Source organism: Culex quinquefasciatus, chromosome 2 (assembly GCF_015732765.1).
Source record: "Culex quinquefasciatus strain JHB chromosome 2, VPISU_Cqui_1.0_pri_paternal, whole genome shotgun sequence".
Classification (NCBI taxonomy): Eukaryota; Metazoa; Arthropoda; class Insecta; order Diptera; family Culicidae; genus Culex; species Culex quinquefasciatus.
The window spans coordinates 72059724-72074245 of record NC_051862.1 but is presented as its reverse complement, the minus strand read 5'-3'; positions in this window follow the sequence as shown (position 1 = coordinate 72074245).

The window sequence follows — 14522 nt, the reverse complement described above, 5'->3', positions numbered from 1 at the left end:
ATTTTTTAAATTATGAAAATTTGAGTATTTTCGCAAAATTATCGTATTTGGTGAAAATTTTAGTTTTTTGTTTTGTAACTTTAACAAAGTGAAAAAAATATATAAAATTTTGCATATCGTAAATTATGAAAATTTAAGTATTTTTAAAAAATACGGTATTTTGTGAAAATTATAGTACTTTACAAAAAAAATCAATTCAGTGAAAAAAATACAAAATTTCGCTTCGTTTGATATTATTGAATATGGCAAATTATGAAAATTTGAGCATTTATAAAAAACACCGTATTTTGTGAAAATTTTAGTTTTTTACCAAAACACTTTTACAAAGTGAAAAAAACATACAAGATTTCGCTTTATTTGATGCCCGTATTGCAAATTATGAAAATTTGACTGTTGTCGAAAAAATACGGTATTTTGTGAAAATTATAGTATTATACAAAAATACTTTCATAATGTGTAAAAACATACAAAATTTCGCATCGTTTGATATTGCAAATTATGAAAATTTTAGTATTTTCGAATAGAATGCGGTAATTTTTGAACAATTTTTAGTACATATTTATACTTCGAAACATGTAGTATGTTTTCAAAAAATATAGTCTTACAGCAATTCCCCTCGAAAACAGCATGATTTGAAAAAAAAGTTCTCCGATCGGGCTCAAAATTTCTCTGGGGGATCCTTGGCCGAAATAATTAGACCCGTATTTTTTTGTTTGGCCTCTTTTTTCAAAAAATCATATTTTCGTAATTGAAAGACGCAACTTTTGGTACCATAACATCTATAGGTCATCGCTAAAATTTTAAAGTTATCTCAATTTTAGTGAAAAAAGTCAATTTTTTCCCGTTTTCGTCATTTTCCCATTTTTGCGCGTGGCGCGTCGAAAAAACCAGTTATTATTTTCAAAAAATCGTATCTCAGAGTATCGAAAACATAACTTCGCCATTTTTTGATATGTTATGTGAAATTTTCCGAGGAATCTGATAAAAATATTTTTAGACATAGGCTCTTTAGTCCTGAGACCTTCAAAACAGCATTTTAAGTTTTCATACCAGCCTTTTAAAATGTTAAGCTAGTTTTTGAAATTTTTTACTATTTTTCCCAAATAGCCAAACTAATCATCTTTCTTTTGCGTCTAGGACAGCTAAAATCGGATAAAATGACGCGGAGACATGATTTTTTGAAAAAAGTGGTTTTTGCGAAAATCGACGAAAATTGCCATTTTTCGAACCACCCTAACACGGCGTAGGTCACCCTAATGGCCAAACAACAAAATACAGATCTAATTATTTCGGCCAAGGAACCCCAGGAAAAATTTGAGCTCGATCGGTGAACTTTTTTTTTCGAATCATGCTGTTTTCGTGGGGAATTTCTGCTTAAAGAAAGCATTGAAATGTTGAATTTAGTCGATTTCAGAAAGATTAGAAAAAAATAATTATCGTCCATTTTCGGCGATATTTTTTTTAATAAACATAAACGGCCATAATTCACCAGTGCTGCATTGGATTTTCATAGCTGTTGAAGACACAGATAAACAAAGACTGTTTTCAAAATTTAGCCAAGCAAATTTTCCAGAAATCAGCAAATTCTTATATTAGAAATTTTATGATTGGCTTAATTGAGTTTTGATCTTAATATATCTTTTTTTTCAAAATAACCTATCCCTTATGGGTTTCCTATGCAGATAGGACCTTTTGAAAATTTAATCTTTAAAAATCCTGTTTGAACTTATGAAAAAATTAATTTAAAACTAAGATTAGAAAGTTTTCACTTCAAATATCAAATTAAAAAAAATCCAGGAAAATAAGCATTTCAAAATTGCATTTTTTAAAGGAAAACAAAATTAGGCAAAATTTCAAATCTAAAACTTATAATTTGTATACAGACATTGCAGTTTAGTTGATGTTTTTGTCCTTTTCTTTAACTTTTTCCTAAAAAGTCAGGGGGAAAATCATTACATTTTTGATAAATACTAAAATTTTTATTGAATTTCTTTGTAGAATCGATCTTTTTAACATAATTTAGAAACTTTGTAAAACGTTAAATACAGATTTTTTAAGACGTGAAACCTTTAAATTTCAAAAATTAATTTCCAAATTGTAACTCAAAACATTTAGCAGATAAATGACTTTTTGTATTAAGCAATATTTGTTTTTTTTTTTTTAATTTTAAAACCAGCGAAAAATGCATTTATATTAATATTGAATTCGACTGAAAAATTAAAAAAATAGCTCTTTTGTTGACCGTGTCAAATGTAAAATTTTATGACAAACAATTTTGTTTAAGACCGCTTAACGATCCGAATTTAACATGACGATTTTTTTTACTAATTTCAACGAAAAAAAGCGATACTTAACCCTTAACCGATTTGACTCGAAATTGTCACACTGATACACATTCATTTTCATCGGTCATGGATTTTAAAAATTAAAAAGATTTATTAGATTTATTCTACACCATTTTTAAAATAAATTCTATTTGTCAAATATTTGTGTAAAATGTAACGCTGGTTTGGAAAAATAATCTATCTTTGCTCTAGAAAAATTTGATTATTTGTTGATTAAACCCTCAATTTTAAAATGGATATTCTTCAATATCCTATTATTTGAAATTTTGAGTCAAATCGGTGATTTTTAATTCTGAAATCCTTGGCATTAAACTTCAACTAAATTCGACTTACACAGAAAACATTGAGTTGAAATTTTTGTAACAAGACATTAAATTTCTAAAGATATTCCTTTTAAATAGATCGACGGGATTTAGGTGGAAACCCATGATTTTCTAGATAGAAAGTAAGCTTTTGCTAATCGAAATCTAAAAAAAAATGTTTAAACTTTTTCTCAGTTTAAGGTCCTCAAAAACTTTGATTTGGGATGGAAACCGTCTTCACTGTACCATAACAAAAAAAAAGTTTATTCGTAACTCATTCACACGACACCAACGCTACATACAATCATCTTAAAACGGTAACATTAAACAACAAACAAACAAATAACAAAAAAAAGTTCATATATTCATCGCTAGCAGAAACAACAAAAAAAGACACTTTACTCGTAATGAAGATCACAAAATGTATAACATTACAAAAGAGAAACAGAAAACAGCAAACCCATAGTTGATAGATGCAAAACGTGCAAAACTTAGCAAACAGAATGAAAGAATGAAAAAAAAAACACAAGAAAAGGGATATATATTTAATCTATTTTGTACAGCCATTTTCATATATTTGTAAGTCGAAAATTTCAATCAAATTGTACATTCAGATGCAATAATATTAAAAAATTAAAACTAAAAAGCATGCTAGAAAATAAGCTTCCATCTTTGTTGAAAACAATTACACAACACAGAAAAAAAAACAAACTTTTGTGCGCACTTCCTTCCTTTGTTACTCGGCTATTTGTTTCTAGCTAAAACTTGTTTTAAAACGTTTTCATTTGCCATACTAGCGAATAAGTTGAAGGTGCTGAAACGCTCTCACTTTTAAGGGTTAGGTTTACTTTGTTGGTTCGTCACTCCGTACTTATACACAAACTGAACACAAAAAAAAACAGGCAAAACTTTTCTACACTGAGAACATATTTCATAAGGGCAGAATGCATAATGTAAAATTAACACGCGAGAAAAAGACAACCTGAGCAGAAATAGGTAAGGAAATCATAGTTAAACAGACCATTAAATGATGAAAACAAAGCAACCGATTTCACTCATAAACAGTACTTTATGCTTAGAAATGAAAAAAAAAACTAACTAAACAGGTTACGATATATTTATTAAATAATGAAATCCTTTAACAAAACATGATTGGATAACGCGGATAGAACGAAAAGAAATAAGAAATATCTCACTCACTCTGTTCAAACATAAGTTGTTATAAGACTGAATACTATTGCGCAAAATAAAGGATGAAAATTATAAAATGCAGTGTTGTGGGTTATTGAGGTCCGAAATTTCATAAAGTAGAATTTGGTAAGTATTGTTTAGAAACATGGTTTTCGTGTGTTATTTTACTTTAATGTATATTTTTTTCATGTTGGAAAACTTTAAAACCAAATTATTTGAAGATTTTTTAATCGAACGGCCCTTTAATGTTATATTTATGTACTTTTTTCAATTTGTTTTATTTGAAATAACAGTTCTGCTTCAGGATGTTTCTAGGTAATTCTCTACAAAACAGGTCTTTTTTAATTTTACTTTTTGTATTGCTTTCGGTATGCCCAAAGAAGCCATTTTTTATTAAAAGTTTGTCCATATAATTTTCCATACAAATTTGGCAATTGTCCATACAAAAATGATATGTGAAAATTCAAAAATCTTTAACTTTTGAAGGAATTTATTGATCGATTTGGTGTATTTGGCAAAGTTGTAGGTATGGATAAGGACTATATGAATCAAAATTATACACGGTAAAAACATTTTGATGATTTTCAATTTCACTTTTTCTCACTAAAACTTCATTTGCAAAAACAACTTTTCAGAAAAATTCAGTTATTGAATCAATACTGATTTTTCAAAAATTGAATAATTGGTTGCACAAGTTTTCAACTTCTTTTTTCTATGTGAAATCGCATTTTTCATCAAAAAGTACTTTAAGAAAAAAAAATTATAAGGCGCACCGTTTTCACATTTTAGGCAAATTTAAATAACTTTTTTGAAAATAGTCGCAAGTATTTTTTTTTTTCAAAATTAGTGCCCATGTTTGTCCACTCTTGAAAAAAATATTTTTCAAGAGCTTATAAAATTCTCTATATTTAGCTTTTATGAACTGTGTTGATACGACCCTAACTTGCTGAGATATTGCCATGAAAAGATTTAAAAATAGGAAAAATGATGTTTCCTTACCAAAACAACCCAAAATTGTCTAATGTCAATATCTCGAAACTAATGGTCTGATTTTGAACGTTAAAATATGAAACATTCGTGAAATTTTTCCATCTTTCCGAAAACAATATTATCAATTTTTTAAATCATGACTACCATTTTATTAGTCCTAAACATTTAATATTACCTTCTTTTTTAAATGTTTAAAAAAAATTCACTTAAGTACTTTTTGATTATAAATTCGATCTTACATCGAAAAATGAAGTTAAAAAATCTTTGCAACCAATATTTTGATTTTTTTGAAAAAAAATATTATTGATTCGAAATTTTTACTCGGACATAGATTTTTTGCACATACTAAAATTTTCTGGAACGTTTGATCACCCTTGTTATTTTTTTGCAAATCAGGCGACAATAATTAAATTAAAAGCCAGAAAAAAAATTTAGCGTGTATCATTTTTTTCCAGTGAACTCTTTATCCATACCTACAACTTTGCCGTAGACACAAAATTGATTTAAAAAAAAACCTTCAAAAGATACAGATATTTGAATTTTCATATACATTTTTTTTTAATGAACAGATGCCAAATTTGTATGGAAAATTATATGGACTAACTAATGACGCAAAATGGCTTCTTTGGGCATACTGAAGGCTCAAAAAAGTTTCAGCTGGATTAAAAATTACAAAAATTAAAATTAATAAAAAAGACCGATTTCGTAGAGAACTGCTCTTCTTCAGTCTTTAATAAAAATCATTTCAGTTTTTTTTTCATTCTTTATTTCAATTTATTCATCCATTGCTGGAATATTGTTCTATATTTAACAACTTGATAACAAAAAACTGATGAATTTCTAATTTTTGTTCAAAGATTTAAATTTTTAATATAAAAAAGAAAAGAAAGAGCTTCAGGATAAAAATTTCTTCCGTTCTTTTGTCAAAATTATGTGAGCAATTATTATCGAATTCGGTAAATGAAATCATTTTTTTTTTATTTAGCTTAAAATTTGTGGGACCAAAAGGGACATTTCGTGCCAAGGCTATTGACAATTTTGGCAGCTTTTCATACAAAATGGCACTTTATTATTTGAGAATCTTTTGTAAGAATTTCTGATCGATTTGGTGTCTTCGGAAACATTGTAGTTGTTGATGAGGAACGTTTGAGGTGGAATGATTATACTGGAGAATTTTTAATTTTTCTTTTAAAATATTTAAGGTTGATTAAAATATTTGGCTGGATGTTTGTTAATAGTATTTATTTAATGATATTTTTATTTTGATCTAATAAAATAGCTTTTTTGACTTGATTTATTTTATAGTCCATTTGTTTTATTCTTAGGATACTTTCCCTAAAAAAATGCTCTTAACCTGCTACAAAGAAAAAAAAAAGAAGCAATCTTTGATCTTGAAAAATACCGAAATCTATTTTTACACTTATTTTCGATATTTCTTAGGTATAATTGAAAAGCATTTTTATTATTTTTCTATGTTGGTTATTAACAAGAAAAGCCTATCAAAAGTGTATTTTTTAATGATTTTTTTTAATTTTTTGCATTTCAAGCATAAAATAAAACAAGAGAAGTAATGTTTTCATAAAACAAAAGTTGCTCAAATAGACCTGAAAAGAAAAATTAAAATTTCAATACCTTTCAAAATCCAAAATCCAAATTTGCTAAAAATGAACATTAGTAGCAAGGATCGTGATCATGAGAGATCAGATTTATTTATTTTGAATTTTCTCCTTCCTTTTCAAGTTTACAAACATTTTCGATTTCATTTCATATCACATCAAGAAAACAACTTTGAAGACTTGTATAAAGGAGCCAATGTCCTGTGACATGTGTATTTTGAGGCTATTTATGCTTGCTTGCTAAGCTAAGCTTTTTCATTATTTAAAAATTGTCCTAAATATCGACAATTAACGATTTTCAAAAAAGCGTGAACCGAGATGAAATTGACATGATTTCAATGTATACATTGAAATATTATTCAACTAGTCTCTTGATTTTTATTTTCACTCAATGTCAATGGATGTTTTTCAAAAGATTTTTTTAAACACAATTAGTTTCGATGAAAATTGTTGTTTTTGAGGTCAGGTTTGGTTGGCTATCGTTCTTTTAGGGAAAATCAAAACACTGTTGTTATTTTAAAAACCGGGTGACTATGATAATCCCTGTTATTCTTGCTGATTTCAAGTTAAAAGTGAGCAAATAATAGTAGTTTATGTAACAAGTTGCAATAAGAGGATTATTTCAGCAGGAGTTGGATAAATACGAAGCTGAAAAAATCAAATTTTGCAACAAGTTCGTATAAATAAATAAATAAATAAATAAATAAATAAATAAATAAATAAATAAATAAATAAATAAATAAATAAATAAATAAATAAATAAATAAATAAATAAATAAATAAATAAATAAATAAATAAATAAATAAATAAATAAATAAATAAATAAATAAATAAATAAATAAATAAATAAATAAATAAATAAATAAATAAATAAATAAATAAATAAATAAATAAATAAATAAATAAATAAATAAATAAATAAATAAATAAATAAATAAATAAATAAATAAATAAATAAATAAATAAATAAATAAATAAATAAATAAATAAATAAATAAATAAATAAATAAATAAATAAATAAATAAATAAATAAAAAATAAACAAAAAATAAATGAAAAGTGATACTTTTCGAAACAAGTGCTGAAAGTTCAACTTTTCAGCACCCATTTCAGTGCTAAAAAGTAGAAATTTTCAGCATTTATTTTGAAATGTGTTGCTATTTCGTCATTCAAGAATGACAGGAAAAGAAAGTAGTTTCACGACGGATTTTCAAAAAATAAATTAAGGTAATTCTCCGCCAACTCACACAGCAGTTGCCACGACCCCTCTTCGATTTGCGTGAATCTTTGTCCTAAGGGGTAACTTTTGTCCCTGATCACGAATCCGAGGTCCGTTTTTTGATATCTCGTGACGGAGGGGCGGTACGACCCCTTCCATTTTTTGAACATGCGAAAAAGAGGTGTTTTCATTAATTTGCAGCCTGAAACGGTGATGAGATAGATATTTGGTGTCGAAGGGACTTTTATGTAGAATTAGACGCCCGATTTGATGGCGTACTCAGAATTCCGAAAAAAACGTATTTTTCATCGAAAAAACACTAAAAAAGTTTAAAAAATTCTCCCCTTTTCCGTTACTCGACTGTAAAAAATTTTGGAACATGCCATTTTATGGGAAATTTAATGTACTTTTCGAATCTTCATTGATCCAGAAGGGTCATTTTTTCATTTAGAACAAAAATTTACATTTTAAAATTTCGTGTTTTTTCTAACTTTGCAGGGTTATTTTTTAGAGTGTAACAATGATCTACAAAGTTGTAGAGCAGACAATTACAAAAATTTTATATATATAGACATAAGGGGCTTGCTTATAAACATCACGAGTTATCGCGATTTTACGAAAAAAAAGTTTTGAAAAACTTACTTTTTGCGTTTCTCTTTGTTTCGTCGTCCGTGTCTGTCGCGGGTGACCATGAACGGCCATGATCGATGACGACCAACTGTTTCCAAACTTTTTTTCGTAAAATCGCGATAACTCGTGATGTTTGTGAGCAAACCCCTTATGTCTATATATCAAAATTTTTGTAATTGTCTGCTTTACAACTTTGTAGATCATTGTTACACTCTAAAAAATAACCCTGCAAAGTTAGAAAAAACACGAAATTTTAAAATGTACGGACCTCGGATTCGTGATCAGGGACAAAAGTTACCCCTTAGGACAAAGTTTCACGCAAATCGAAGAGGGGTCGGGGCTTTTTTTTTCGATTTCGTGTGAGTTGGTTGAGAATTACCCATTTAAGTTTTTTTACATTTTTTTTACTGGTGGTTAGATTTTTTAAATGTAGTATGATCGCAAAACCACTGGAAAACTAATTTTAAAAGTATGACTTGTAATTTAAATTTTCATATATTTTTATTTGTTTTTTCCCCACATTAGATAAGATTAAAATATTCATTAATGTTTTGATCAAACAAAAAAATCTAAAAAAACATTAAATATCTCCTTTAAGCTTAACCTACATTGTATCCACCTCTTCAAACAAAAACTCGACACATAAATGCAACAGAAAAAAAACCCTCCAAGCTCCACATTCCCAGTTTCAGCTTCTTCTTCGCAACAATGCTAGCAGCGAATGCAAAGTCAAACAAACGCAAAATTGCAGTTTACTGAAGCAAAAATGCATCGAATCGGATTTGCTTCCGGGACCAACTTTGCTACCATTTTTTTGCTACTCCCCCAAAGAACAGGAGGGAAAAGTCACTCCCCCTTTTTTGTCTGCATACCTACCTACCGTTGGGAACTCTCCTGTTCCAATGTTAACTTTCGAGTGCATGGAAAACAAGAAAAGCTACCGTGAGTTGGTAACTTTTGCGTCTGTGTTCTGCAAAGAAACACACAGCTTTACTCGTTTGGAATTGGAACAATTTTAAATCAATATTTGCGCAATCGGTAGGAAATTTTCTCGATGAACGCTGTGAGTGAGACTCGGGACAACTTTGCTCCATTTTTTTTCCTTTGGACAATTAAATATTAATGGGAGAGAGCTTGAGATTGCAATCGGTGTGACAAAACAATCAAACAAAGGAAAGTAGAAGCCGAGTTTTCCCTAAACAAAGTCCTCAGCGATTAAATCGATTGATTGTTACCTTTCTTTTCAGCGTGGCTGTTAGTGTGCAAACACGGAGGGAAAATCGTTTTTTTTTTTTTGCATATCGAAAACGTGCTCACAAAGACACAATTATTTGGGAGAATTTCCCCCCTCCCAAAACAAAGACAAATTGAGCTGTTCGTTATTTGTTCCTGTGCTCGCAGTGCTCAATGAATAAAGGAAAAACTTACTTGTACTCTGTTTCTTCCCTACTGAGGGTGTAAGTATTGTGTGCATTTGTGTTACGAAAATGAGCGAATCGTCTTTTAAACTTTGTTTATTCATGAAAATTGTTGTCGTCGAATCCAGTTCCAGAACTTTTCCTTGTTGTAGGTACTTGGAAATTTCGTGTTTTAGATGGTGCGAGCAGGGTGAGGTGTGTCATAAATAACAGATGAAGCTCAATGAAGTTCGTCCCCACCCCACCCCACATATGGGACTAAATTGTGTGCACTATTTTGCTAGTCAGCATGGAGACAGTTGCAATCCGAAGGGGGCGCCAGGGAGTTATTTCGCAAGATTTGTTCGATAACAATAGGCAAATTGTTCGTAGGAACAAAGGATATAAATAATCTGTGCACAAGTCGTTAGAAGTGGGGTGTGAGTTTTGACGGAAGACATTTATGATTTATAACGTCTTAGAAAATAGAAAGTGAGTGAAAAATTTTAAGCAAACATCAAATTAAGGCAGTTTGCATAAACCAAATAACCCTCTAAGACACAACCCCACCTCTAGAATGGCTTCGATCGGAAAATGCACAAAAACTCAATGTTTAACTAATTTTAAATCTTCAAAATTATTGGCAAGTCAAACCCTAAATCAAAAATAAATAGTATGATTTTTTTTTTATTTATATTTATTCAGATTTTCTTTTCCATGTGAGCAATTCTCTACGAAATAGGTCTTTTTTCTTCAATTTTAATTTTTGTATTTTTTAATCCGACTGAAACTTTTTTGGTGCCTTCGGTATGCCCAAAGAAGCCATTTTGCATCATTAGTTTGTCCATATAATTTTCCGTACAAATTTCGCAGCTGTCCATACAAAAATGATGTATGAAAATTCAAAAATCTGTATCTTTTGAAGGAATTTTTTGATCGATTTGGTGTCTTGAGAAAAGTTGTAGGTATGGATACTAGGGTGCCCAGAATATGGGACTTTTTCTCAAAACCTCGCTCCACAAGCTGAATATTGTTCCTTGACCTATTCTAGGACTCTGGACCAAATATGAGCAAAATCGGTCATCATTTACCCATTGATACTCGGAGGTGAAGTTTGTATGGGAAAAATCGAAAAAATGTATGGAAAATCCAAGTTTCTTACGGTTTGGTCTGCACGGTGCGCTACTTCCATCCGAATTTTCCCAAAAGTGAGATTCTTAATGAAAATTTAATGCTCTACAACTTTGTAGAACATACCAAAGCTGTAAAACTCGATCCTGAAAAGTTATTAGCGATTAAAAAAAGTCATTTTTGTATGAAAAACATTTTTTACACCAACTTTCGGCTCGGGTATCAATGGGTTAATCTCATCCAATGTCGCTCAAAATTTACAAAGATGCTTAAAATAACCCAAAAAACCGTTTCCTGCTTGTGGAGTAGGGGGTCATTTTTTCTGGGCACCCTAATGGATACGGACTACACTGGAAAAAAATGATACATGGTAAAAAAAATTTGGTGATTTTTTATTTAACTTTTTATCACTAAAATTTGATTTGCAAAAAACCACTATTTTTATTTTTTTTTTTTTTAATTTTTTGATATGTTTTAGAGGCCATTAAATGCCAACTTTTCAAAAATTTCCAGGTTGTGCAAAAAAGCATTGACTGAGTTATGAATTTTTTAATCAATACTGATTTTTTCAAAAAATCGAAATATTGGCCGCAAAATTTTTTCAACTACATTTTTCGTTGTAAAATCAAATTTGCAATCAAAAAGTACTGTAGTAAAATTTTGATAAAGTGCACCATTTTCAAGTTAAATCCATATTTAGGTGACTTTTTTTAAAACAGTCGCAGTTTTTCATTTTTTATAATTAGTGCACATATTTGCACACTTTTTGAAAAAAATATTTTTGAAAAGCTGAGCTCTCTATACTTTGCTTCTTCGGACTTTGTTGATACGACCTTTAGTTGCTGAGATATTGCAATGCAAAGGTATAAAAACAGGAAAATTGATGTTTTCTAAGTCTCACCCAAACAGCCCACCATTTTTTAATGTCGATATCTCAGCAACTAATGGTCCGATTTTCAATGTTATTATATGAAACATTTGTGAAATTTTCCGATCTTTTCGAAAACATTATTTTCAAGATTTTCAAATCGAAACTAACATTTTAAAAGGGCGTATTGAATGTTTGGCCCTTTAGCAACTTTAATTTATTCATGAAATATTGTAGCTGTCGCTTTTCAGTGATTTCAAATGTAGGAGGTCCCTACATGTACAAAAGGGAAAATGGATACCTTTAAACTAACTTATAAACTATATAAAGAGCGGATCAATGCAGCTGAAGACTGCAATAATTTTTGTCGAAATGCATCAATTATCCTATTGTACATAACATCCAAAGTGTCAACTTCGGCTAATTGATGAAGTTCACTGGTGCTGAACCAGGGAGGAAGTTTCAGAATCATTTTCAGAATTTTGTTCTGAATCCTCTGAAGTTTTTTCTTCCTGGTTAAGCAACAGCTTGGCAACGCATGGCAGGTCTGAAAATTTGTTTATAAATTAACAGTTTATTCTTGAGACAAAGTCTAGAATTCCTGTTTATAAGTGGATACAAACATTATATATATTTGTTACATTTAACCTGGATACTTTCAATGTGATCTTTGTAAGTAAGGTTTTTGTCAAAAGCAAGTCCAAGATATTTCACTTGATCCTCCCACTTTAAATTTACCTCATTCATCTTTATAATGTGATGACTTTTTGGTTTAAGAAAATCAGCCCTTGGTTTGTGAGAGAAAATAATAAGTTGAGTTTTTGCAGCATTTGGAGTAATTTTCCATTCTATCAAATAAGAATTGAAAATATTCAAGCTTTTTTGTAATCTTCTTGTGATGACACGAAGGTATTTGGCGGAGATGCTTGTATCATCAGCAAAAAGTGATTTCTGACATCCTGGGAGCAAATCAGGCAAGTCAGAAGTAAAAATATTGTATTAAATTGGACCCAAAATGCTACCTTGAGAGACGCTAGCACGTACAGGTAGTTGATCAGATTCGCTGTAGCTGCAGAGTACGATCTGTCGAATAATTTTGCATAATTTTCACGATATAAATCGGAAAATTAAACCTTTTTAATTTCGTAAACAAACCTTCATGCCAAACGCTGTTTAATGATTTTTCATTGTCTAGAAGAGCAGCGCAAGTAGAATATCCCACAGATTTGTTGCTTCGAATTAAATTCGAAACTCTCAACAACTGATGCCCAAGGCGAAACCCAAACTACTCATCAGCGAAAATTGAAAATTCATTAAGTATTATTCTTTCGAATAATTAACTAATATATGAAAGCAAACTTATGGGCCGAAAGCTTGAAGCTTCAGCAGGATTTTTATCCGGTTTCAAAATCGGAATTACTTTGGCATTTTTCCAACTACTGGGAAAATATGCCAAATCAAAACATTTGTTGCAGATTTTGACCAAGCTGCTTAAAGTTGCTTAAGGTAATTTTTTAATTAAAATGTAAAAAAATGCCATCCTCACCAGGGGCTTTCATATTTCGAATTTTTTTGATAATAGATATTATTTCATTCAGATCCGTATTAAAAACTTCATCTGATGAAAATTCTTGTTTAACAATATACTGAAATTCTATTGAAATTTGATCTTCAATAGGACTCAAAACATTTATGTTGAAATAATGAGCACTCTCAAACTGCACAGCTAAAAAAGTAGTAATCCTGCTGCGTGTAAAAGACCTGGGTGTAAAATAAATATTGCATTATTTTATGCAATTTTATGTGATTTTACATCCTGAAATATGTAGCCCATCAGTATGGGAAACCTACTTGACCGAAATGTCAAGCACATATATGCGTTTATCCATGCAGCTTTACATCGGTCTGATGGCCGAGTGGGCTAAGGCGCCAGTCCACACTGTTGGTGCTGGGTTTGAATCCCGTCGGTTGCAATTTTGTTTAGTGTGTTGCAAAAATTGTACATGCAGTGTGTATTAAGTGTTTATTTTGACGAAGGTGATGTGCATGCTTTTGCATGCGATTTTACCATCGGATTTTTGCTGTGTGCTGAGCAAGTTTTTGAAGCTTTCACTCCATTAGTTGATAGAATATTATCACCATCTTTTAAAGAAGGGATTGGTTTTTGAGGCTTCTTAAGAAACTTTGAAAGTTTCCAAAAAGGTTTGGAATAAGGTTTAATTTGCTTGACATCTCTTGCAAACTTTTCATTTCGCAGGAGAGTGAATCTGTGGTCAATAACCTTTTGCAAATCTTTTTGAATTCCCTTCAGTGTAGGATCACGAGAACGTTGATACTGTCTTCGGCGAACATTTTTCAGACGAATCAGAAACTGAAGATTGTCATCAATATTGGGAGAATCAAATTTGACTTGGACTTTAGGAATAGCAATATTCATAGCATCCAAAATTGCATTAGTAAAAGATTCCAAGGCTGAATCAATATCAGCTTTCTAAAACAAAATCATGATTTAAATTGTTCTCAATATGATGCTGATACCTGTCCCAATTAGCTTTGTGGTAATTAAACACAGAACTATTGGGTCTGGTAACTGCTGCATGAGAAAGTGAAAAAGCTTAAAAGAAGGTTGAGAATCGCTGTCGTAGATGAATGAAAAATTAATCATGAAAAATGCTTCTGCAAACAACATGTTGGAACCATATTTTGATTGATGCATTCTAAACCTAAAATGCTTCATAAGCACATGAGTTTCTCATATTTTTACAAGTTATATCAATCCTTATAACATCATAATAACTCGCAACTATATCTAACTTCCCAAGTAACATTTTT